Below are 25,477 nucleotides of genomic sequence, written 5' to 3'. Positions count from 1 at the left end.
TGTGTGGTGTAAGGAAATGGTCCAATTTCATTTTTCTGCATGTGGCTGTCCAATTTTCCCAGCACCATTTATTGAAAAGGCTGTCTTTTTTCCATTGGACATTCTTTCCTGCTTTGTCGAAGATTAGTTGACCATAGATTTGAGGGTCTATTTCTGGGCTCTCTATTCTGTTCCATTGATCTATGTGTCTGTTTTTGTGCCAGTACCATGCTGTCTTGATGATGACAGCTTTGTAATAGAGCCTGAAGTCCGGAATTGTGATGCCACCAACGTTGGCTTTCTTTTTCAATATCCCTTTGGCTATTCGAGGTCTTTTCTGGTTCCATATAAATTTTAGAATTATTTGTTCCATTTCTTTGAAAAAGATGGATGGTACTTTGATAGGAATTGCTACAAATCCTTTTTTTAAAAATTTTATTTATTTATTTGACAGAGAGAGAGATCACAAATAGGTGGGGGAGGGGGGAGCTCGATCCCAGGACCCTGAGATCATGACTTGACCTGAAGGAAGAGGCTTAACCCACTGAGCCAGGCACCCCTCTATAAATCCTTCTTAAGACATTTTATTCCCAAGATTTTCAACCCACACAACTGTTTAAAATATCTCATGCTCCCTCTCAGTGCTCACTTACTCCCAACACCACTGCTCATTTACCCGCAACATCACCCCATTACTTATCCCTCAAACACCACCCCATTACTTACCCCCAACACTACCCCAATACTTAGCCCCAACATCACCCCATTTCCCTCATTCTCCCACTTTCCCTTCATCACATTTATCAGTCTCCCTGTTCAAAACTATATCCAATAGTTCCCTACAGACATTTAGTTCTTCAGCTTCCTTTGTTACACTTACTACCTACCTAGTTTACATAAAACATACTCAATCTTCCTCCACAGGTTTCCTGGTGTTTCAAAATTAAACTGCTGGGTACCTAGCCTATTCATCATTATAATCCCATGGTTTGTCATTCAACTTTAGTATGTATTTCATATTTCACTGAAACTTCCATGGAACACCAGTTTCATCTGAAATTATAGTGCATAGAATATAAGTATTTTAAAAGAACCTCAAAATCACATAATCATCCCTGTCAGCTGACACAAGGATAAACAAACTTTGAGAGAGGTGCGTTACATGCCACAGAGCACTTCTGTTGGCAAGGTGATGGTAGGAAGAGAAGGAGCTTCCTGTGAGCTGCTTTAAAAGGCTTGGTCAAGAACTACAAGAACTACTCCATCCCTTCCTTTGCATCACTGATCCTCGGCTCTGAGAAACCCTCCTTCCCTGGTACTCACCTGCTGCATTAGTGACCCTTCTCTGTCCTATCTCAGCATTCTATAACACCCCATCATCCTACTAACCTCAGCGGATTGATCTGACTCTGACCTTCTTTCTCATTAGCCTGTCTGAGATAGGAATGAGTCTACTGCTGTGATGAGTTCCAAACACATATAAGGAGTTGACATATTCGTTGGCCTCAGACTTAAAACCAAAACTTTAACTCCATGTCTTCAACTAATAATGACTGAAATTTTGTGTTCAAACATGCCATGGTCTTACCAGCAAGAAATTTTAATTACTGAGAATTTGTTACTTCATATTCATTCTCTGGAAAAACTTTTATTAAGAACCAATATTTGGCAAATACTTGTTGAGAAACTCTATGGTTGGATGCTGAGAAAGAGAATAATGGGAACAGGCTGAAGCATTTTTCAAATGGTAGTCATGAGTGGCATCAAGGAGGGGGACAAAAAGCAGTCCTGAGAAAAGGAGTTGCGAGTAGGAACGGGGCAAAATTCCAGACATATGGAACAAATATCTTAGAAAATATTTGTTATTTTCTATATGTGACTGTGTGATGTGGATTTCTCAATTTCAGTTACAGAGTTTTTTAAAAAGATTTTACTTATTTATTTGACAGAGAGAGAAAGATTACAAGTAGGCAGAGAGACAGGCAGAGAGAAAGGGGGAAGCAGGCTCCCTTCTGAACAGAGAGCCTGATGTGGTGCTGGATCCTCGGTCCCTGAGATCATGACCTGAGCCAAAGGCAGAGCTTAACCCACTGAACCATCCAGGTGCCCCTCAATTACAGAATTTCTAATAAAGTGTTTTGATTCATGTATATTCCATACGTGTATATACGAATTAATTTTAAGAACATGTAATATAAATAGAATTTGAATTTCAATGTAGGACACTTGTAGATTGAAAAATAGCCCAGCCTTTGGCCATTTATTTTCTCCTTCAACAACTCCGTGATTACTATTAGTACATTACTTTTACTAGTACCTGTCTAGGGGGCACCTGGGTCGTGTCTGCCTTCAGCTCAGGTCATGATCCCAGGGTCCTGGGATCAAGCCCACCATCGGGCTCCCTGCTCAGTGGGAAGCCTGCTTCTCCCTCTCCCCCCTCACCCCTGCTTATGTTCCCTCTCTCACTCTCTTGTCAAATAGATAAAATCTTAAACAAACAAACAAAAATCTAGTACCTGTCTAGAATTCTACTAAGTTTATGTTCTATGTCAATTAGACATTCAAATTCATTTAGGGTCAAGAATGTAATTTCTGAACAAAAGCATTAGAAATGATCTATATAGAAACATGGGAAGAAAGATTTAAGATATTTCCTTTACAAAATGCATTTGTTATCTGTAACACAATCACAACTGCAAGGACTTCATAAAAGGCACTCAGTTTTATCTACACTTTTCTTCATTTCAGTTTTTTTTTTTTAATTCACCTGAGCTAAATGCCCTGTATCAACATTTATCTATCTGAGGCAGAGATACTTACACAGTCAACATGACTTTTTTCTTAAAAAATTAAAGCTAAAAAAAACAAAAACTAAAAAACTATAGGAACATTCTGCTGCTTTGCAGGTCACTTGAATCACCTTATAGTTAAAGTTATAATAATATTGATTTAGCAATGTGTCTTTAAGCAGTTGGAAGTTTTTTAATTCCATCATGCTGGATTGCAGAGAATCCTAAGAAAGAAGCAAGAGGCTCTTTCTCTCAGGGATATCGTAGGAGATGATCTAACAGATTTGTTTCCCCTTGCCACCAAAGTCCTAATCTGAACCTTGCAAAAGATGTGTCAGGTTTGTTAATTGTGTTCTCTAAACTGTGTTCCTTATGGAAGACCTCATCTGTGTTTGTGCTTCTTTGTCTTTGAGGAATGTTCTCATCTATCTTTTCAAGTAGATTACTCAATGGGAAGCAGACAGCTCAAGTTTCTCTTGCAGCCAACAGACCCTTTCCTGGAAAGAAGGGACTGATTTTCCTCAGAACAAGCAGATGGTCACACCCCTAGAAGGTCCCAGTGAGACTCACCTCTGTCACACAAAATTTCTCTGACGAGTAGGAAGAAACAGGTAGAGAGCAAATATCAAGCCAAACACAACCTGTTTATGCACTTGGTTCTTGATGCCATTAAAATGCCTGCATCTTGAAAGAACCCACTGAAGCAGATACTAGCAAAAATCAAGGTAAAACTGAGAGAAGAAAAAAGGATCTATGGAGATTCTTCATCACAACAGACATTATAGGGCAAAGTATTTCTGCCTTCAAACTACAGGGCAATGATTCCAACAGAAGCAATTCTATTTCTATTGTGTTCTCCATATCTGAGCTATATGGAAGCAGGAGGAAGAAATTAAAGAAAAATAAGCAGTGTCACTTCAAGAAGTTTCCAAATAACTACCTCTTGCGTCAGCAAGGCCTTGAAGTCAAACCATTTAAAAAAAAAAAAAAAAAAAAAAAAGGAAGGTATAACTTGCAGGCAATTGGAGACATATTTGTGAGATTTAGGAGTTTCATAGGATTATGGCATATTTTTTTTTTAAGATTTTATTTATTTGACAAAGAGAGGGAGAGATCGCAAGTAGGCAGAGAGGCAGGCAGACAGAGAGGAGGAAGCAGGCTCCCCCCAGAGCAGAGAGCCTGATGTAGGGCTTGATCCCAGGACTCTGGGTTCATGACCTGAGCCGAAGGCAGAGGCTTTAACCCACTGAGCCACCCAGGTGTCCCGGATTGTGGCATATTTGATTTCCACTTCACTCTACATTTCTTGGATACCAACCAAGTGCCAGGAACTGGGTTAGGCACCAGGGGAGTATAGAACTTAGTGCTAACAAAAAACCAAACAAAAACAAAACAAAAAAGAACTTAGTGCTAACAGACCTCAGCTCAATTATCAGCTCTACCCACAGTAGTTCTGTGGCCTAAGAAGATATTCTAGGGGTACCTGGGTGGTTCAGTTGTCTGCCTTTGGCTCAGGTCATGATCCCATGATCCCAGGGTCTGGGATCGAGCCCCCCATCGGGCTCTCTGCTCTGAGGGAAGCCTGTTTCTCCCTCTCCCACTCCCCTGTTTGTGTTCCCGCTCTCGCTTTATCTCTCTCTGTCAAATAAATAAATAAAATCTTTAAAAAATAAAAAAGAAGATATTCTATAAAGCATATCACTTTCCACATAATGCTGGCAGAATGCACTCAGTGTGTTAGTACATAGCAAGCATTCAGTAAAATATAGAATCACTATTATTATTATTAGCACTCTTATTGCAGGAAGCTAAGTTTGTAAGAAACATGCTTTAAGTTATAATTCATAGTCTAGTGGGAGATTAAAAAACACAACTATACTGCAATACGGGAGATACTGTATCTGTGGCATATACACACAACTGTTAAAATAGAAAGGATAAAAGAATGACTCAACGGTGAAGGTAATCATACATCTCTCTTAGAGACTTGTCAAATCCTAGAACTAGAACATTTCAAGTGAAGGTCTGAATTAAAAAAACAAACAAAAACCTCATTTCCTTCTATACCAGAAATCTATTGAAGAACAGTACTTCAATGATCTCTTTCAACTGATTCAATCTTTTTTATAGCTGTTAATTCTTCTAACATTGTAAATGAAGTATTTATTATGCTTATTGTTTATTGTCTGTTTCCTCCTCCTCAATTGCAAATTCCTCAGTGTCACGCCTCTTTCGTCTGTGCTGTGCAGGACCAAATTCAAAGCACCTAGAAGAGTGCCTAGCATACACTAATTATTCAAAAAATTGTTGTCGACTAAATGAGTGAATAAATTAATTGGTAATTCCCATCATCCAACAGTGGCCATATTCAGGATCTGAAATGCATAAGGGAAAAAGTCTGGCAAAAATGACCTACATACAGGGGCACTTAGGTGGCTCAGTGGGGAGCCTACTTCCTCCTATTTCTCTGCCTGCCTCTCTGCCCACTTGTGATCTCTGTCAAAAAAATAAATAAAATCTTTTTTAAAAAATGACCTACGTACAAAGAAATACAGTTCTACTTATTACTCCTAACCTACTGACATCTAACTTATAAATAACATACATGTCCTGATCTATTCTAGAGTTTTCTTCCTTTATTCAAATTTAAGTAAATAGTTTATATAAATGTAGACCATTAAGAATTATTAGTGTGAATGAGTAAGAACTTTTGGTTCTCTTATGCCCTCACTGCATTCCCATCCTGGCTCAATGGAAACCATAGCACTGCGAATATTGCCTGAGCTTCATCCAGCCTCTAACCACTAGCAGAAGCAGGGAGTTCCTAATTCTGGGGTAGAAGGAGGAATGTATGGCCCTCGTCAAAATACAGAATTCCTTGTGGCTGGCTTAGTGGGCAGAACATTACTTAAAAATAAAAATCTTTAAAAAAATTTAGAATTACTTTTTTAATAGATACAGAGTCCTGAATTTTAGATAGATGTGGTATTCATTAGAGTAATACTGTTTGTAGAAAATGGGCCAAAAACACTAAAAAAAATTTAAAAATTTAAAAAAATACCTTAGAAATTTACATTTAGAAGCCAGCCACCGTCAGACAGCACAACTTTTGTGAGGTAATCCTGTTTGGTGTCCAAAAATATTCATCTTATCAGCACATCTTTGGAACACACCTTATCTGTAAATTAGTATTGCCAACATTTAAATTACATTTAAAGTGACTTTATCATCTCTCTATGGAGCATACCAAACCATTTCATGTGTGCCAACATTTCTACCCAAAAGGAATTCCTGAAAGAATAAAGACCTGAGAGAAAGTATTTTGTATGAAGTTCTGTGAGGTTTTAAACCTAAATCACAAAGACAAGAAATATTGTGTTATGTATTGGAGTAAAAAATTATAAAACCCCAATCATCTAGATCTAACTGCCTAGAAACATGTCCTTTAACAATGGAACTTTCCCACCTAATCGATGAGAAAATTTCTAATCCTGATTTGTACGATTTTCATCTGCTGAGCCCTTTCTTCTTTTTCTTTTTCAAAGATTTTATTTATTTATTTGACAGAGAGAGAGATCACAAGTAGGCAGAGCAGTAGGCAGAGAGAGAGGGGAAGCAGGCTCCCTGCTAAGCAGAGAGCCTGATTCGGGGCTCGATCCCAGGATCCTGAGATCATGACCTGCGCCGAAGGCAGAGGCTTAACCCACTGAGCCACCCAGACACCCTTGATGAGCCATTTCTAGGAGAAACTGCCAGGGAGGCAGACAATACACCCCACAGAGCAGGGAAGGTGGATGCAACCAGAAGACACGTGTGCTCTACCCTTCAATGTACAATGACCTTAGGGCTCCCCAGGACCTTTAGGAGGTGCTTGTCTTTAAGGAGCCAGTGCAACTTCCTCTTTCTGGTTAGCCTTCAGATTTTTTTTTTTCCTTGTCCTAGTAATATGCCTAAGCAAATCATATATTCTGACCAGAGTAGATTAAAATTCACATTTTGAATGTAGCTTTAAAGGCACTGAATTGTTTCACAACTGAATTGTTTCACAGTCTCCTTCCTTGGGAAGAAAGGGATGACTGATTTATCAGACGAGGCTGGGCTATAAGGGGTGAGGCTTCTTTCCCTACAGATGCAGCACAGGGAGCATGCAGGCAATAGTGAAAGTTGTATCCTGCAAGACCCCAAGACCAGTGTGTGCTCAATAAATACTAGTTATTACTGAACTTGTTCAGCAAATTGCTGTCACCAGTGTCAGAAAATACAGGAACATGAAATAAGATGTAGAAATTTTCTATAGGAGAAGAAATATTTCATGAGTAGACAAGTATTTTTTAAATTCTTGATGCTATTTTGATGTAAAAGAAATGACTGGCAGATTAGTTCTTACAGATAAAATATATTGTTTTGTTTGTTTGTTTGTTTTTTAGGATTTTATTTATTGGGGCACCTGGGTGGCTCAGTCGGTTAAGCAGCTGCCTTCAGCTCAGGTCATGATCCCAGGGTCCTGGGATTGAGCCCCACTCGGGTTCCCTGCTCAGTGGAGAGTCTGCTTCTCCCTCTCCCTCTGTCTGCCACTCTGCCTACTTATGCTCTCTCTTTGTCAAATAAATTTTTAAAAATCTTTTTTTAAAAAAGATTTTATTTATTTATTTGAGAGAAAGAGAGATATCATCAGAGAGAGCAGGAGTGGGGCGGAGCAGGGAGAGGGAGAACCAGGCTCCTCGCTGAGCAGGAAGTCGGTGTGGGGCTCAATCCCATGACCCAGGGATCATGACCCAAGCCAAAGGCAGATTCTTAACCAACTGAGCCACCCAGGCACCCCTGGATAAAATATGGTGTTAATAACAGCATTTAATAGTTGACCACCATTGAATTACTTCACATAGGTTGGCTCATTTAATCCTTTCAAAAACTGTTATGAAAATATCATTATCCTCATTTCTCAGGTGAGAAAAGCAGGCTCAGAAAAATTAAGTAACTTGACAAAGTCATCTATCTAGTTAGATGACTCAAGAGAGTAGAATCAAGATGGACATTGGCGGATGCTCATAGAAGCAATGGCAACAGTAGCCAAACTGTGGAAAGAACCAAGATGCCCTTCAATGGATGAACGGATAAAGAAGATATGGTCCATATATACAATGGAGTATTATGCCGCCATCAGAAAGGACGAATACCCAACTTTTGTATGAACATGGATGGGACTGGAGGAGATTATGCTGAGTGAAATAAGTCAAGCAAAGAGAGTCAAGTATCATATGGTTTCACTTACTTGTGGAGCATAAGGAATAACACAGAGGACATTGCGAGATGGATAGAAGAAGCTGGGGGAAATCAGAGGGGGAGACAAACCATGAGAGACTGTGGACTCTGAGAAACAAACTGAGGGGTTTGGAGGGGTGGAGGTGGAGGATTGGGTGAGCCTGGTGGTGGGTATTATGGAGGGCACGTATTGCATGGAGCACTGGGTGTGGTGCATAAACAAAGAATGCTGGAACACTAAAAAGAAATAAAATAAAATAAAATAGAAAAAAAACTGGAGTTGGGGAAACATCCTTATCTGTAACACAGAAATAGCTGTTAGCACCATGAATGTACTGATCACCTGCCAGCAGTTAACTCCCTAGTCAACACCTCAAATTTTGTCATTTTCTAAAACTTGGTTTTAATATTTTCCAAGTTGCTGATGAGACATGTCCAATATTGTCTCAAAAGTTAATATAAACAAAATAGAGTTCAATTTATTTACTAGGAATTAGCTCCCTATCCCAAATTCTTGTGTGTTCCAGCACTGTCACTAATCCCAATGTCCCATTCCAAATCCCCACTCAGCCAATGTCATCTCCAGTAACTAATTACCAATCATCAGGAAAGCAACTGTGACCCTTTGAAAACCCACTCTTCTGGCTCTTGTGCTTAGTCCTTGGAGAAAGAGAGCAGTACCTAAGCCAATGAATCCCTTAAAGGAGCTTAAAATCTAGGAGTAGTCACATAAAAGGTTTAAAATGTAAACCACAGAGTAAATGAACCAGAAAAATGCAACTAGAATTCAGAAAAGAGTTTACCCTGGCCCAGAGTATTCATAAGATACTTCCTATGAGATGAGATTTGATCAGCCTCCCAGGATAGAGAAGGCTCTGAAATAGTCATTTTAAAAGAAATTCTTGCTTGTTGTAAAGCATTCAAACTATCTAGAAGGACATGAAAAGGACTTACATAAGTCAAAACCAAGAAAACCAAATACTCTGATTTTAAAATGGGCAGAAGGCATGAATAGACATTTCTCCAAAGACATGCAGATGGCCAACAGACACCTGAAAATATGCTCAACATCACTGACCATCAGAGAAAGGCAAATCAAAACCACAGTGAGATATCACCTTGAAAGGGCCAGAATGGCTAATATCAAGAAGACAACAACACTTGACAAGAATGTGGAGAAAAAGGAGCCCCTGTGCACTGTTGGGGGGGAACACAAACTGGTGCAGCCACTGAGGAAGACAGTATGGAGGTTCCTTAAAAACTTAAAAATAGGGGGCACCTGGGTGGCACAGTCGTTATGCTTCTGCTTTCAGCTCAGATCATGATCCTGGGGTCCTGGGATCAAGCACCGTATAAGGCTCCCTACTTAGCAGGGAGCCTGCTCCTCCCTCCTCCACTCCCCCCGTGTGTGTTCCCTCTCTCACTATGTCTCCCTCTGTTAAATAAATAAATAAATAAAATCTTAAAAAAAAAAAAAAAAAAAAAAAGCTTAAAAATAGAATTACCTTATGATCCAGCAATCACACTTCTAGGTATTACCCAAAGAATACAAAAACACTAATTTAAAAGATATATGCAGCCCTATGTTTATTGCAGTACTATTTACAATGACTAAGAAATGGAAGCAGCCAAGTGGCCATCCATAGATGAATGGATAAGGAAGCAGTGTATATACACAGTGAAATATTAGTCAGCCATAAAAAAGGATGAGATCTTGCGGTTTGCAACAACATGGATGGATTCAGAGGGTATAAAGCTAAGTGAAATAAGTCAGCCAGAGAAAGACAAATACCATATGGTTTCACCCATACATAGAATTTAAGAAACAAAACAAAGAAAAAAAGACTCCAAAAAAAATACAGAACACAAACTGGAGGTTGCCAGAAGGGAGGCACGCAGAGGGATAGGTGAAATAGGTGACGAGGATTGAGTGCACTTACTGTGATGAACAACGAGTATGTATAGAATTGTGGAATCACTATATTTTGTGAATTAATAAATTTATATTTATTAAATATTATTAATATTTAATTATATTTTATTATATTATGTATATTATATTATATATTCATATTATAATATATTTACATTATTAATGAATCATAATAATTATTAATTATATAAAATATTAATAGCATATTAAATGTTATATTAAAATTAATATAACACTGTATGCTAATTATATTGGAATTCAAAATAAAGTAATCTTTTCACCCAGGGACATCATAAAAATTAAAAGACAAGCCACCAGTTGGGAAAAGATCATTGAAATGCATATTACAGAAAAAACTCTGGTATTCAGAATATATAAGTAACTCCTACAAATCAATAACTTTGGAGTGCCTGGGTGGCTCAGTTGTTAGGCATCTGCCTTCAGCTCAGGTCATGATCCCAGGGTTCTGGGATCAAGGCCCACATTGGGCTCCCAGCTCCGCGGGAAGCCTGCTTCTCCCTTGCCCACTCTCCCTGCTTATGTTCCCCTCTTGCTGTGTCTTTCTCTGTCAAGTAAGTAAGTAAAATCTTTTATAAAAAAATTTTTTTTAAATCAATAACTTTTTTTAAAACTATGGGAGAGTGGACAACACATATGAATAAGCATTCCAAAGAGACCTGAACGTTAATTAAGAGAGGAAAAGAATAATCAACGTTACTAGCAGTCAGTCAGGGAACAACACATTTATTTTTATTTTATTTTTTTTAAAGATTTTATTTATTTATTTGACGAGAGAGATCACAGTAGACAGAGAGGAAGGCAGAGAGAGGGAGGGAAGCAGGCTCCCTGCTGAGCAGAGAGCCCGATGCAGGACTCGATCCCAGGACCCCGAGATCATGACCTGAGCTGAAGGCAGCGGCTTAACCCACTGAGCCACCCAGGTGCCCCGGAACAACACATTTAAACTAAAAAAGCTATCATGTTGTATTCATAAGACTGGCAAAAAATAAAATGTATCACCAAGTATTGGCAAAGATATGGGGAAAAAAGTGGGGCTCCTCTAGATTGCTGGTGGGAGTATAAAGAGGTAGTCTGCTTTTTTGGTAATTTGGTATTATCTGCTACATGTAAAGGTACAAATCCCGCTCTCCTGTAATTCCACTCGTAAAGAGGAAATATGCATATAAATGTTCATAGCAGCTTTGTTGGAAAATACCCTGACTGTCCACCAACAGATGACTGGTACATTAATCATGATATATTATGCAATGGAATACCATATTGCAGTAGAAATGACTAGAAAGGATCTACATATATCAACAGAATACTAATCAATTAAAGTAAGGTGAAAAAGACTACAGAGCATGTTACTATTTAAATAGTTTAAAAAGAGCAAAATTAGACTATCTTGCTTAAGCACACATAAATACATAGCAAAGCACAATGAAATGCATGGGAATATTAACAGAGAATTTAGTACAGGCACTCTACTTTATTGAATTTTTTAACAAACAATGTCTGGGGCAACCTTGCATTAAGCAAGACTATCGGCAGCATTTTTCCAATAGCATTTGTTCACTTCATGTCTCTCTATCACATTTTGGTAATTCTCGCCATATTTCAAACTCTTCATTATTATTAGTAGTATATCTGTAATGGTGACCTGTGATCAGTGATCTCTGCTGTTACTCTGCAATTGTTTTGGGGTGCCAGGACCATACACATAAAAGATGGCAAACTTAATCTGTAAATGTTACATGCATTTTGACTGCTCGGCTGACCAGCCATTCCCTGTCTTTCTCTCTCTCTCCTCCAGCCCCCCTATTCCCTGAGACAAGAAGAAAATATTGAAATGAGGAAAGTTAATAACCTAACAATGACCTCTAAGCCTTCCAGTGAAAGGAAGAGTCCATCAATGTGGCCAATTTCATCAGCTACCTTCCTCTTATTTTTTTTTAAAGATTTTATTTATTTATTTGACAAAGATCACAAATAGACAGAGGCAGGCAGAGAGAGAGGAGGAAGCAGGCTCCCTGCTGAGCAGAGAGCCCGATGCAGGGCTCTATCCCAGGATCATGACCTGAGCCAAAGGCAGAGGCTTTAACCCACTGAGCCACCCAGGCACCCCATCAACTACCTTCTTTTAAGAAACTGCCACAGGGCACTTGGGTGGCTCAGTGAGTTAAGTGTCTGTGGTCAGCTCAGGTCAGGATTCTGGAAATGAGTCCTGCATTGGGTTCCTTGCTCAGCGGGGAGTCTGCGTCTCCTTCTACCCCTTCCCCGTGCTCATGATCTCTGACATACTTGCTCTCTCTCTCAAATAAATAAATGAAATATTTTTAAACTGTGTAAAATGAACATAAATATATAAGAAAAAAAAAAGAAATTGACACAGCTACCCAACCTTCAGCAACCACCGCCTTGATTGATTACTCAGCGGCCACAAGGAGGCAAGAACCTCCCTCAGCAAAAAGATGACAACTTGCTGGAAGCTCAGAAAATGGCTAGTATATTGTAGCAATAAAGTATTTTTTCATTAAGGCTTATACACATACATTTATTTTAGAAATAATTCTATTACACTCTTAATAGAATACAGTATAGTGTAAACATAACTTAAATGCACTGGGAAATCAAAACATTCCTTCAACTCACTTTATTGCAATGAACTTGGACTATCTCTGAAGTCTGCCTCTAGAGAGGGTACCATGAGGGGAGATATGCTTGGAAAAAGAGTACTATGGGAGTATTAACAGTATGTGTAATGACTTATTTCATAATCTGAAGAGTGGATACACAGGCATGTGTTTTAATATTTAATGTTTTGGTGTTACTGAAATAGTTTACAATAATTTTTAATTAATAATAAAGAGTTAAAAAATAGTTTGCGACACAGGTCTAAGTAAAAGAGAAAGGAAGGGGTCAAATATTACTTGAAAATTTTTCCAAAATATTTCTTGTCTTCTTTTCCCCCAATTTTTACTTCCTTATACCTGGTTCTCATCATTTATGCCTCAATTAATGAAAAGCCCCTAATGCTTCTCTCTGTTCCAGTCTGGTAGATCCACTTCCATCAGCCGAAGAGACCACTTCTCTGTATCACTGTCTATTCAAAATCCTTCAACGTTCCTATCAACGCTAAAACATTCTCCACCCTTCTCAATCAAATTCATGTCCAGGTCTAAGGAAAATGCACTAGAGGAACCAGAGCTGATGACTATCTCCTTGAACCAGGAATATGCCAAACCGATTTGATTTGTGTTTCCATGTCTTTGTAAATGTTCTGCCTTATCGCTTCTTCCATTTAACTCCTACCCATCCGGGAAGACCAGTCTAAAACCTTCTTCCTCTCTCGGGAAGGTTCCACAATGATCCTATTTTTTGTGGAGCTCTGCCACTCCATAAAAGCCCGGAGTAAGTATTACAGGTCCCAATACTTGAGCCCTTACATTTATTCTGTAACATGTTCTTACTAATTATTTTCTACATTTTAATCTTATCCTTTGGATTAGATTTTAAGCCACCCAAGGATCTGAACAATGTTTGCATTTCTGTATTCTCCACGCTAATGAGTACACAGGAGATAACAATTTTATTTGCCTGTTTGCTCATCTTTGGGGGTGACATCATGCCAATATCTACATCAATCATCTACGTCCCTTAGGATTCTTACCATCAAAGCAAGATATTTTAAATTACCAATAAAAGAAAAGCAAATCTAGATAAATTATTACACATCAGAATTTATAATAACATGAGCAATGTCCACATTGAGTCTTACTTTCCTTCACTGAAGGCTGAATAGTGGATCCAGCAACTAAAGCAGGGTGCCAAGTGGCAGGTTAAGCTCACGTCACTGCACCATTCAAGTATCTCAGAAGCACAGAGCGGGATAGAATATATACATGCCTGTCCAGAAACTAATACAAAAAAAAAAAATCACGGAACTTCTTAGAAGGCTGTGATTCCATATAATGTTAAATGGCAGATTCCAACATGGCTTATGAGTGAGAGCCATCCCACGTAGGTTCTAAGTACTTATAACAGAAATCAGCCTCAAGCAACCAAGTCAGTTGTATCAACTTCTTTCCATCCCTGGTGAGTTGTCTCTTATCCTTGTGAGCTGATTCAATCTTTCACTGTCCTTTGAACATCTGTATCCCTTCCATATGTGAGTCCTATGCTAGCCATTATCTCTGAGCTTAGGGTGTCACAGAAGTAGGCACATAAACAGAAAATAAAATACAAAACTAAGAAATAAATATGTGGGGCGCCTGGGTGGCTCAGTGGGTTAAGCCACTGCCTTCGGCTCGGGTCATGATCTCGGAGTCCTGGGATCGAGCCCCACATCGGGCTCTCCACTCGGCAGTGAGCCTGCTTCCTCCTCTCTCTCTCTGCCTGCCTCTCTGCCTGCTTGTGATCTCTCTCTGTCAAATAAATAAATAAATAAAATCTTAAAAAAAAAAAAAAGAAAGAAAGAAATATGTATCAGATTCCATGGAACCGTAGGCAGGAGTGCTCAATCCTTCGGGCTGGAGAGTAAGAAAGGAGCCGGTGCTAAACCTGGGGAGGGGGGACACTCCATGCACCATAAACTGGCAGGTGGACTGATTAAGTTATTCATATGCTTCTTTTGAGTAAAAAAGAGGAGGAAGAGGAAGGGACAGGAGACTTTTCTGTTTTTATTCCATTTTTAAAATTCTTATTTCGGAAACTTCCTCTGGTTTTCCAGTGGATTGCAGTTTCCCTAGTTGGTAAATGTAGCAAAACCTACCCCCTCACACGTTGGCCACCCTGAGATCAGCCCTGTGTTTCCCAAGTATTATTGGAGTAGAAAATACAGAATTTAAGATTGCAAGGAGCAGGGGCACCTGGGTGGCTCAGTGGGTTAAAGCCTCTGCCTTTGGCTCAGGTCATGATCCCAGGGTCCTGGGATTGAGTCCCGCATCGGGCTCTCTACTCAGCAGGGAACCTGCTTCCTCCTCTCTCTGCCTGCCTCTCTGCCTACCTGTAGTCTCTATCTGTCAAATAAATAAATAAAATCTTAAAAAAAAAAAATTTCAAGGAGCAGGGGAGATGGGCTATAAAAGCCACAGCATACTACCCTCAGAGTTAAGGTCCTTACACCGTTTGAATACAGATTTGCGTTCACTCATTTGTTTATTAACTCATTCACTTAACCAACGTTTACTGACCCCTTACTAAGTGCCTGGGGCCGTGCTCAGCATTGCTGATATCTGGTCAACAGGCTATATTTAGTTCTTGATCTCATGGAATACACAGTTCAGTGGGGAAGACAGCTGATAGGATAATCACAAAAGTCAAAAAAGCATCGTTATTTACTGTGAAAGGCCCATGAAAAAAAGTATAAAGCACTAAAACTGCATTCAACTGGCAAGCCTCACTGATTAAATTACTTTTCAGCTGAGATCTAGGGAAGAGGAAATAAAGTAAGAAACAGTGTTGCAGGGAAAGCCGGGTAAGACATCTTCTCCTGCTTCACAGAAGCTGTAGAATCAGGTGAGTATCCTCTAAATTGCCTAGGCAAGATTCACACAACTACCGAATGTGTCTACTGCTTCAAGATCCTGTCCTCACTCCCACCCCTCCCACCCGACTCACCCTGAGGCTCTAATGGGGGAGGGGGGGGGGGAGGCATCCTTGTTTGAAACAATGAAATTGTTCCTTAGCCTTCTGGGTTAATGCCAGGTTAATGCCTGGGAAAGGAGCTTCCAAGGGAGTGACTCTACCTTGCCTTTTTACTAGAGTAGTAGGATGAATCATATCACAGAATGGTTGTTTGCAAAGTCTGAGACAAGATCAAAATGCCATTTGTCTCTGAAACTGCAGCATGTGTTTTGTAAAGAAATCTCAGTGATATCTAGCAGGAAAAGTTCTAGTCCAGAAATAGACCACACTCTGAGTTTCCACTGAAACTGAAACCAAGAGAAGGTCTCCAGAGAAAGAGTATGATCTTGAGGTCAGAGTATCCTATCATATACTAATGAATGTTCTCCAGTAGTAGAATTAAAAGGGAAGTTACTCTAGCAGAAGTTTTCAAATTAGCCAAAACCATGTCACACACGGAGTAAAGCGACAGGGCTGGAAACATGCCCAGAGAGAGAGAGAGACCTCCCCACAGGCCGCCTGAAGGAGCCAATTCAATGCCTCTGAGCCCTCCCCAAGCAGCCAGGGACACAGGAACTGGGGCGACAACCTGCCCTACCACAAACCTGCCTCTCCTAAGTGCTTAGCCAGGGTTTCACCAAGCCCCTACTCTCTTGAACACTAAGAAAATCTGGCTGGATTGGAGAGTTAACACACTGCCCAACCACAGTCTTCGTGGCTTGCTTTTGTGTTGCTGCTTACAAATCTCACAAAATGTTGAGAGATCTAGGAATTATCAATGACAACAGGTGAGCAAACGATGATAAGTAAATATAAAAACAAACAGTTGAGTTTTGGGCAAATTCCAGGAGGAAAGTGGGTTTGCATCTTCACGGCAGATCCCAAAGCACTGATATCTCATTCACAACAACCCCAAGTAGGGCATTCATATCCCAGTTTTACTGGTTCTCAGCTACCCAAGAAAAGATTCAGGAATCTGGGCCAAAGATCTACAGCTGTATGTCCAGAGGGCTTCCTGTGTATGAGTTGGTCTTCTGAAGTGGGATCCACTTACCTTGCAATCCTAAACTCCTACAGGAGGTAGAAAACAATACACACCAACCTTCAAGCCGATAAATAGAATAACACTAGCTTCTCACCTGTACACCACTTGTCTAGTCCCTGACATTTATTAGAATGAAGAAGGTAAAAATGGTGGGTCAACACATTGCACACGCAATACCAACTTCTGGGGGTGGTGTGTGTAGCAAATATGCATAAATGGTTTAATGCTTTATGTATTAATGGGATATTTGTTATTATTTTGCATAAACAAAATATGTGTTAAAAGAAAACCAACTGGTACGCGGTATCTCATACAATGAATTATCAGTGGATGTTTAATAAATTAAAGTACATGCCTTAAGACTAGTTCTAAATCCTGCTCTGTGGTAGAAGAAGGAACAGCAGCTCTAGCAATTTCTAATACACCACACATCCACAGAAAGTCACCTTTATTAGGCAGTAACAGGAATCAGGCTACAAATTCACCATGATTTTAAAAGGGTGTATAGGGAGGAGAAAGTAATTTGGGGGCCAGTGAAAAGATTCTTCTCTTTGAAAATGGAGAATTATAAGCCCTTAGCATCTTCTGGAAGTAAAAGACAGCATAAGACACAGGTGCTTTTGAAGTTCCAGGCATCTCAGCAGCACAGAAATTTTTGGAATGCTAGAAAAGGGCCTTCTTGTGATTGTATTTCTTTAAAATGAAAATCTGTTAAGAAAACAACATCCCACAGAGGTAAGGCAAAGATTGTAAATGTGAGAGGTAAGGGGTGGAGCAAAGTGTTGAGATTTTTGAAAAGTCCTTGGAGTCTTTCTGCTTTAATGGTGCTGCTCCTCTACCAGCTAGAAATAATTACCAAAGAAAAAGAGAAAAGAAACAAAAGAATTTACAACTACATTGTTTCCTGAAATTAAGCAAAGAGAGGCAAGTGCGGTTTCTATAGAGATGCAATCTTCATAAAAATTCTCCAGTTCAGTACTTCCTGAAAGGAACAGAAAACTTCTGCAGGGAGCACAATGGATCTGATAAAGGGCGGAACAACTTCTGGGAAGGATGAAGACACCAGAAGAGGAACTGGACTCCATCATATAAACTTCACTATAGGGCGCCTGGGTGGCTCAGTGGGTTAAGCCGCTGCCTTCGGCTCAGGTCATGATCTCGGGGTCCCGGAATCGAGTCCCACATCGGGCTCTCTGCTCAGCGGGGAGCCTGCTTCTCCCTCTCTCTCTGCCTGCCTCTCTGCCTGCTTGTGATCTCTGTCTGTCAAATAAATAAATAAAATCTTTAAAAAAAAAAAAAAAAATTTTAAACTTCACTATAAAAACATACATTTAGATAGCATTTTACTACTCTTTCCCAATTCAAAATACTATTTGAAATCAAAATCAGAATGCTGATTTTTTTTTTTGTTTCTAGAAGTTTCTATACAAATATGGTACTTGCCACAATTAAGTTGTAGCTGAAACTATTACTATGCTACATATCTCTAAATGAGGAGTTAGTAAAAATTCAGTTCCCTTCCAGTTTTAATTTTAGATTTAAAAAATAATAATGAATCTAGGTGGCTATATGGAACAAAGACACAGACATCTAAAAGAGTTAAATCAAAGTGTGTGCAATTTATATTTTCAAGTTGAATTCAATAGGAGACTTAAGCTTAGAAAGATTTAGAAAGTAGACCACTTCATTTTAGGCTATTTCTCTATATGGGCTCCATAATATTTTAAGAAGATCTTGCTTTCAATTATTACTGATACGTTTCATCAAGGTTTTAGTCCTGGCAGAAAAAAAATTATGGTGAAGGAGAAATTAAAGATACTAACCCATGAGAATTCCCCACAGGGAAAACTCACGCACACATTATCTCTCAAAAGCACAAGTGCTCCAGTGTTATTTGAAGAGTCTTGTCAGAAAATTCCTTCACAACTTTTTAAGGAATCTCTTAATCAGTTGAGTTTCCAATATTGCATATAATATTTGAGATAATTTATTTGGCAAACTAATCTCTGAATAGGAACCTTGATAGAAACAGAGAAACAGAGATAGGTCAGGCTTTTTTAAATATCCTATATTTGCAAATGTGCTCAAGTCTTTTTTCATTCAAGCAACATTTTCTCTTAAGTGAGTGTTGTTTTTCTGGTTTTGGGGGTGTGTTTTTTTTTTCAAAAGCAGTTATGGAATTTTAGATCTGAAACTTGTAATATTTCAAAGCAATGACTTCCCCTGCTGCAACTTTAACCTGAAGTGATAAATCCAAATGACATTAATAACATAGCTACTGACATAAGATTTCTGAATTTTTGACTTCCTATTTATGCCAGAATATAGATTTTTCTGAACCGAGTAATTTTTATGACCTGAATGGACATTTAAATTTCACATATTTTGCATAAATACATATTCAGTGTTTTTGTGCCTTTGAATTTCCTTTGTAAAAATTTAAGCAAAAAAACACTTTATCCTTTTCTCATTACAGAAATTGGGATACTTATAACATTTCTTGCCTCCATGTCATTTCCGTCGAAGTTGGAAGAACGACTATTGCTATATATGCAAAATTACATTGGCCAATAGAAAGTTGCTTCCTGAAATTGAAATTCTGCTATAAATAACAGTCAAAAGGCAGTTAGCTTCTTCCTGGTAAAAATAATTTGCAAGATGTTTCTGAGTTCGGTCCTAAAATCGGTTTCCTAGTTCTAAACATTCTTCATCGCGGTGTCTGACTACAACTCAGACTGATCCATCACCACTTTACAGAGCCATTCATGAAGACTATAAAAGATAAAGATGTTTTTAATTGTTACTTTTATTATATATCGTTCATTCTTGTAATTCCATAACTTTACAGGTTATGACAAGGGAGACCGGAAGCATCGATCTCTCACGAACTCAAGCCAGGCTCCCTGTGTCAGGAGTGTAAATGTAGTCTTGCCTGAGTCCATAAAAGAAATAACATCTACCCACCCGCGTCCCTGTCCCTGTCCCGGCCCTCCGGCCACTTCAAACCCCTCCCCTCCGCACGACCCCCGGTTTTCAAATAGAAAATTCCGCAGCGCCACTGGCCGAGAGGAAGGCGAGCCCGGGAGCCGCGGGCGGGAGCCGCACTCGGGCACAGGCACTCAGTGTCTCCGGCGAGGGTCGCCCCTTCCCACGGCCTCCAGGGGGCCACCGGGTGAAGCCGGGACAACTCGCCTTCCTCGAAGAGCTCAGCAGCCAGAGTCCTGAATGCAGGGTCTTCATCTCCACGCGGCCCTCCGAAGGTCCCTCCCGCAGCTGCGGCCGCCCCTCAATGAAAGTGCAATTTGTTATCTCTCCCAGCCCCGAGGAGAAGTCCCCGTTTGGTCTCGGCTCCAGACCCGCTCATTCAATTCACTGAATACCGCGTCTCAAGGTTGGCCACGCGATTCGCCAGGAATTGGCCCCCGCCGCGGGCGGGGGGCGACTCTACAGTGACCTCCCCCTTGAATCCCGTCTTCTGTGTGTGTCTCTCTTTCTGTATCTCGATCTCCCCCTGCGTGCTTCTGTCTCTCTTTGTGTCTCTCTTTCTCTGGCTTTCTCTCTTACGCGCGCGCGCACACACACACACACACACACACACACACACACACACACACACACGGGAGAAGGCTCTCTCCACAACCAAAATGTCACCTAAAAAGCAAGTGCAACAACTTGCTTTGCAAACGACCCAGGTGCCTGTCGAGAACTCCCCTGCAGTGAGCAGTCCCCTCCTCCCCTACAAGGTGTAACGGGGGTTGGGGGCAGGGGAGATGTGAATTTGGCCGGTGGAGATGATGGGAACTAGTGTTCTTCTCCCCTCCCCCTTCCAGGACCCTGTCGCAATTAGAAATCTGTCCCCTCCCAGGGCCCCAATGGGGAGCTGCCAGGACCGCAAGCCCCGAGAGGGGCGCGCTGGCCCCCGTGTGCCCGGGGTCCCCAGGGGATCTGGGAGTGCGCCGCAGGCGGCGGATGGCGAAGGAGAAGCTGCCGGGGAACCCAGCCCATCGTCCCTCCGCGGGCGAGAGGAGCGGCGACCGAGCGACGGGCAAGAGACACCCAGCGCTCCGGGATCGCGGTGGTGGTGGCGGCCCGGGCTTCGATTGCCGCCGCCGAGAGCGCACGCCCCAGCCCCGCAGCGCAGCCCGGCGTTACCTTGCCGCTGCCCGCAGTCCGGCCCTGGATCCCTGCGTCCGTCCGTCGGTCCCGCGAGCCTCGGGGGGAGGACGAAAAGGGGTGTCCCCGCGGCCGGGACAGGGTCTCAACAAGGTGATGGGAAGGACTCGAGAGAGGAGCCGAGGCGGCCGCGGCCGCTCCCGCCGATGATGCTGCCGACTCTCCGAGACTGGAGGTGTCGGAAAGGCCGTGTCCTCGGGATTGCGGCGCCCGGAGCGCAGCGCTCGCCTCTGGCGCGGAGGCTGAGCGCCGGGACGCGGCGAGCTGGGGCGGCTAGGCTGGGCTGGTCACCCGCCCCTGGGTGCATGTTAATACGGTGGGGAGGAGGAGTCCCGCGCTTCCTCCGCCCAACCACCGGAGCCGGCGGGCGGGCGGCGGCCGCGGCCGGGAGCCAGCCTCTCCCATCCGCCCCAGCTACTACGGCGCGGCCACTAGCCCTGGCCCCAGCCCAGGCACGTGCGCCGAGGCCGCGGGGAGGCGCCCGGCGTCTCCCGGAGCTTGCTCTAGGCCTGCGGGTTCTGCCCGTTCAGGCTTCCGGTGGCAAGTGCACTCACACACACTCAACCTGGACCGAGGGGAAAGCCCCGAATCCCTGGGATGGGCTCGAAAGGCGGCCACCCATTAGTGGGCGTGCCCCATCCGTTCCCTGGTGCAGTGTCTCCGGAGAAATGAAGCTTGCCTTTTATCTTGCCAGCCGTTGTCCTAACCTTGTCTTTTTAAGAGAGGGAATCAGAACTCATCTAACAGTTATGATCACAGGAGATCAAGTTGGCGGCCAGAGGGTTTGCTCCTCTCTTCTCCATCCTCGGGGTCCCTACTAGAATTGTTGAAGTAATTGCCAGGGAAGACACGGGGTAGTGGAAAGAGGCTAGACTCAGAGAACCGACGTGCAAAGCCCATGCCATTACTTTCAAACATTTATTCCTCGGAACCTCAGTTTCCCCATCTGTACAAAGATGGCTCTTGGGTGGCTGTGTGGATTAAATTGCACAATATTAATTCCATTGGTTTCTCTTGGCACTGACGTAACGGTAATCAGAAAAAGGAATCCCTTTTTTCCTCCCATCTGGCCTCTGACCTCAGTAAACTCCCCACTAACCGCACCCCCCCCCCATGTATCTTTGGAAGCCAGGGGGTTCACACAGGCGGACCCCACCTCTAACGTGCTCTGAAAATAGGAAGAATCCACGTGGCTTCAAAGTAAGAATAGAGATAGTGTGAATAGGTGAATTGAGATGTGGATCAAAGAGAAAAAAGTCAATTATTTATTGAGCTCCTGATCTACCCAGTTAACTACTAATGTTCTGGATAATAGTTAAAATAATCTAGTTAAAATAATCGTAGTTAATCACCGTCTTCCTGTTTTTCTCTACTAAAAAAAAAAAGAAAAGAAAAAGAAAAAAAAGGCGTCTTCATGGAGAATATCCTTTGTTCTACAGCTCCCAGAGAGAACATTATGTCAAAGACTATATAATCTTCTTTATGTAATTTTACCCATAAAGTTATAGCATAAGATTTAGCATCTGCTTTGTGTGATATCTAATTATAAATATTAATAGAATATCCTTTTTAAAGAAACACTTCTAAAAATGCAGAGAAGTGAAAAACGGTTTCCATAAAAAATATGACTCAGATAAATATTCGCTTTTCCGCAATTTCACTTGAGTGATTTTCCATTAAAGAAAAAAATCTTTAAACCACAAAACAGCCAAAGAAATGGAGGTAAATCCTCAGCATTGTAGTACCATGATCACCAATGTTTTAACAAAACTTTAAAAGATACTCCCCAGCCATTCAAGAATGGTTATATAGAGGCGCTTAACACTTCAACTAAGATTCCATGAAAAGGCAAAGTAAAAAAAATAGCTTTCCTGATCTGGAAAAAGCAGCTATGTTGCCTTTCCAGATCTGTAAAGATGTTTAATCCATAGAATTTTAATGAGGTCACATAAATAAGAATTCCTTAAATCAGACTATGTGACATTAGCGAGTAAAATTACTTGAAGCGGAAAATCAATTTTCTTACAAAATTCTTATGGTAGATTGAACCCAGCAATGATAATATCTATGAACCACTACAATTACTAGGATTTTCTAACCATAAGCGACAGAACCAAATTTGGCTAACTTAGGAGAAAGTAATTCATTGGAAAGATACTAGAAGTTTCCAGAATGGAGGGGAGGGCTGGAAAGCAGTCTGAGAATCAGGCAGGATTTAAGGCAATACAGGAGGTCTAGGAGGTCTGAAAGACAGAACCCATCTGGTTTGGTGCTACAAGGGCAACATGAGTAAATGCCAACTGTTTTTTCTGACCTCACGTTACTTGATCAAGATTCAAGTCACAGGGTAGAACAATTGACAGGCCAAACTTCAGTCAGGCAGTAACTCCCTGGCTGTACCAGGAGATGGAGAGAAAACATCTGATTCTTTGACTTCCAGAATGGAAGGCAGGTACCTGGATTTATCACCCTTCTATAAGGACACATAACCGGCAAGTGCAATTTCAGGGAGCTATAAAGAAAGAGAATTTTATGCTGAGATCCACCCCCCCCCAAAAAAAGGGAAGGGAGGAAGGGAGGGAGGGAGGAAAGGAAGAAAAATGTCTGTTATATTGAAAGGCTACAAAATTCATGTAATTTTTAGAATTACTTTGAAATAAACAGTGATACTGTGCAAATAAAACTGAGAGCAATTATTTTATAGTTATTGTACATATGTTTCTTTTAAATTAAGGAATGCTACTTAAATATATGTATGACTAGTTACTCTTTTTATATTTATAGTGCCTCTAAGTACTACTGTAGTCCAGGGCTAGCGACTGTGTTCATTTCTAGTCATAGGCAGTGTGGTAGCTAAATAGAAGCCCTGGAGAAATGCCCACATCCTAATCTCTGGAACCGGAAATTTTATCCTACATGACAATTTGCAGGTGTGATTATGTTAAGGATCTGGAGATGGAAAGGTCATCCTCTATTACCTTGAAGGGCCAGATGTAATCACAAGGGCCCTTACGAGAGGGAAACAAGAAAGTCAAAGACAGAAGAAAAAGATGGGATGCTGGAAGCAAAGGTGGTTGGGTTGACTGCCGCACTTAGATGGAGGAAGGACGCCATGAGCAACGAAATACATAGTCTCTAGAAGCTAGAAAAGGTAAAGCAATGATTCTCACCTACAGCTTTCTGAAAGAATCTAACATCTTGATTTTAGTCCAGTTAAACTGATTTCAGACTTCTGATCTCCAGGACTGTAAAATAATAAATGCATGTTGCTTTAAGTCACCAAGTTTTGAGTAATTAGTAACCGCAGCAGCCACAGAAAACTAATGCAGATAGCATCCTCCCCGATGGGAGATGGTAGCAGGCAGCATGAGAGCCGCGGCTATAGAAGAAACACAGAAAGGTATAGTTACTTTTGGAATAGATAACTTACCAGTAATATGCTGGTAAGAATGGAATGGTAGATATCATGGAGAGATAGGATTCCTATTCAGAAGTTTCCATGTCTTTGGCTAAATCAAAATGGGTGCATTCCTCCTAGACCACAACATGGTCAAACAGGTAAAAGTCCATTAAAATGAAGTAGAGTTGTTAAAGAAAAAAGAACTGGATGGGAAAATGAATGGTTAAGTTTGAAAGACATGGAAGTTTCTTCTGCAATAATAAAGCACTCTCACTCATTCGCATGGTTTTAAATAGCATTTAAATGGTGATCTCAGATCTGTATCTTCAGCCTTGACTTCTAGGCTAAGTTTCATATTTGTGAATGTTTCATATTTGTGAATCTAAAGACAAATCCACCTGAAACTTCCACTGGTATCCCAAACTCAAGAAGTCCAAAGTAAACTCATCACGTTCTGCCCTTTCCCTCCATTCAGATTTTCTTTCTTTTCCTGTTATCCTATAGGGGCTCACAGCACTGTGTTCCACTAAATCACTCCTGTGAGAAACCTGTAAATTATTCTGGACTTCTGCACTCACCTATCACCTCTCAGCCATCACCAAACACTCTTGACTCTGCTTACCATCTGAATTCACCCTGAATCCTTCCTACATTTCCATTTCTACCACACACCCCTGAGGCTTTGTCATTTCACCCCTGGGTTATTATCCTCCTAATGTCTTTCCTAACTCCCACCATATCATCTTTCCTGCTCTTCATTGTAACAGAAGTGGTCTTCTAAAAACATAACTCCAACCATGTTTCTCCAGTGTTCTACCTACAGTTTATTCCTTATATGTTATAAAATTTAGCCTCTTATAATAATGTACAAACCTTCCATAAACTTGCTTTTATCTATTTCTTCAGATTTTACTCCATGATTTACACATTATGCTTCAGTAAATCAGACTCTGCTTGTAACACCATTCATGTAACATACTCTGGAGTATATCTGTATTTTTCTCATATTATACTCTGTCTTGAATGCCCTCTCTCTGCTCTTGCTGGCTAATACTTATTTCTTCTTCAAGATTTGCTTCAGCATTCCTCATGCTCGAATCATTAGGTTGGATTAACTGTTGCCAGTGCTCACAGTACCTACTACTCTCTTGGTTTTTGCCACATTATATTAAAAATTTCAGGTTATCTGCATTGTATTTTGGGGACTGTAGTTATCCCAGTTCAGATCCCCTTACCCAGCATACTTCCTCTCAATAGAAATCAGTACA

The 25,477-nt window shown here is 41.0% G+C and overlaps 1 protein-coding gene across 4 annotated transcripts in view; it reads right to left on the bottom strand.

Annotated features, from left to right (window-relative positions):
• DLGAP1 (DLG associated protein 1) overlaps positions 1-21,085 on the bottom strand; it is an 869,387-nt gene extending 848,302 nt beyond the window's left edge. For 2 of the 4 annotated variants that reach the window (XM_059409264.1, XM_059409265.1), the window contains exon 1: positions 20,789-21,084. The gene's annotated coding sequence lies outside the window, so the exon portion shown is untranslated. Of the gene's footprint in view, positions 1-20,788 lie in introns of all 4 variants that reach the window. The other 2 variants (XM_059409267.1, XM_059409266.1) reach the window with 2 other exon arrangements.
• Between the last annotated feature and the right edge of the window lie 4,392 nt (positions 21,086-25,477).

Source organism: Mustela nigripes, chromosome 8 (genome assembly GCF_022355385.1).
Source record: "Mustela nigripes isolate SB6536 chromosome 8, MUSNIG.SB6536, whole genome shotgun sequence".
NCBI lineage: Eukaryota > Metazoa > Chordata > Mammalia > Carnivora > Mustelidae > Mustela > Mustela nigripes.
The sequence above is the reverse complement of the archived record's forward strand: the minus strand, read 5'-3'. Positions and strand labels throughout refer to the sequence as shown.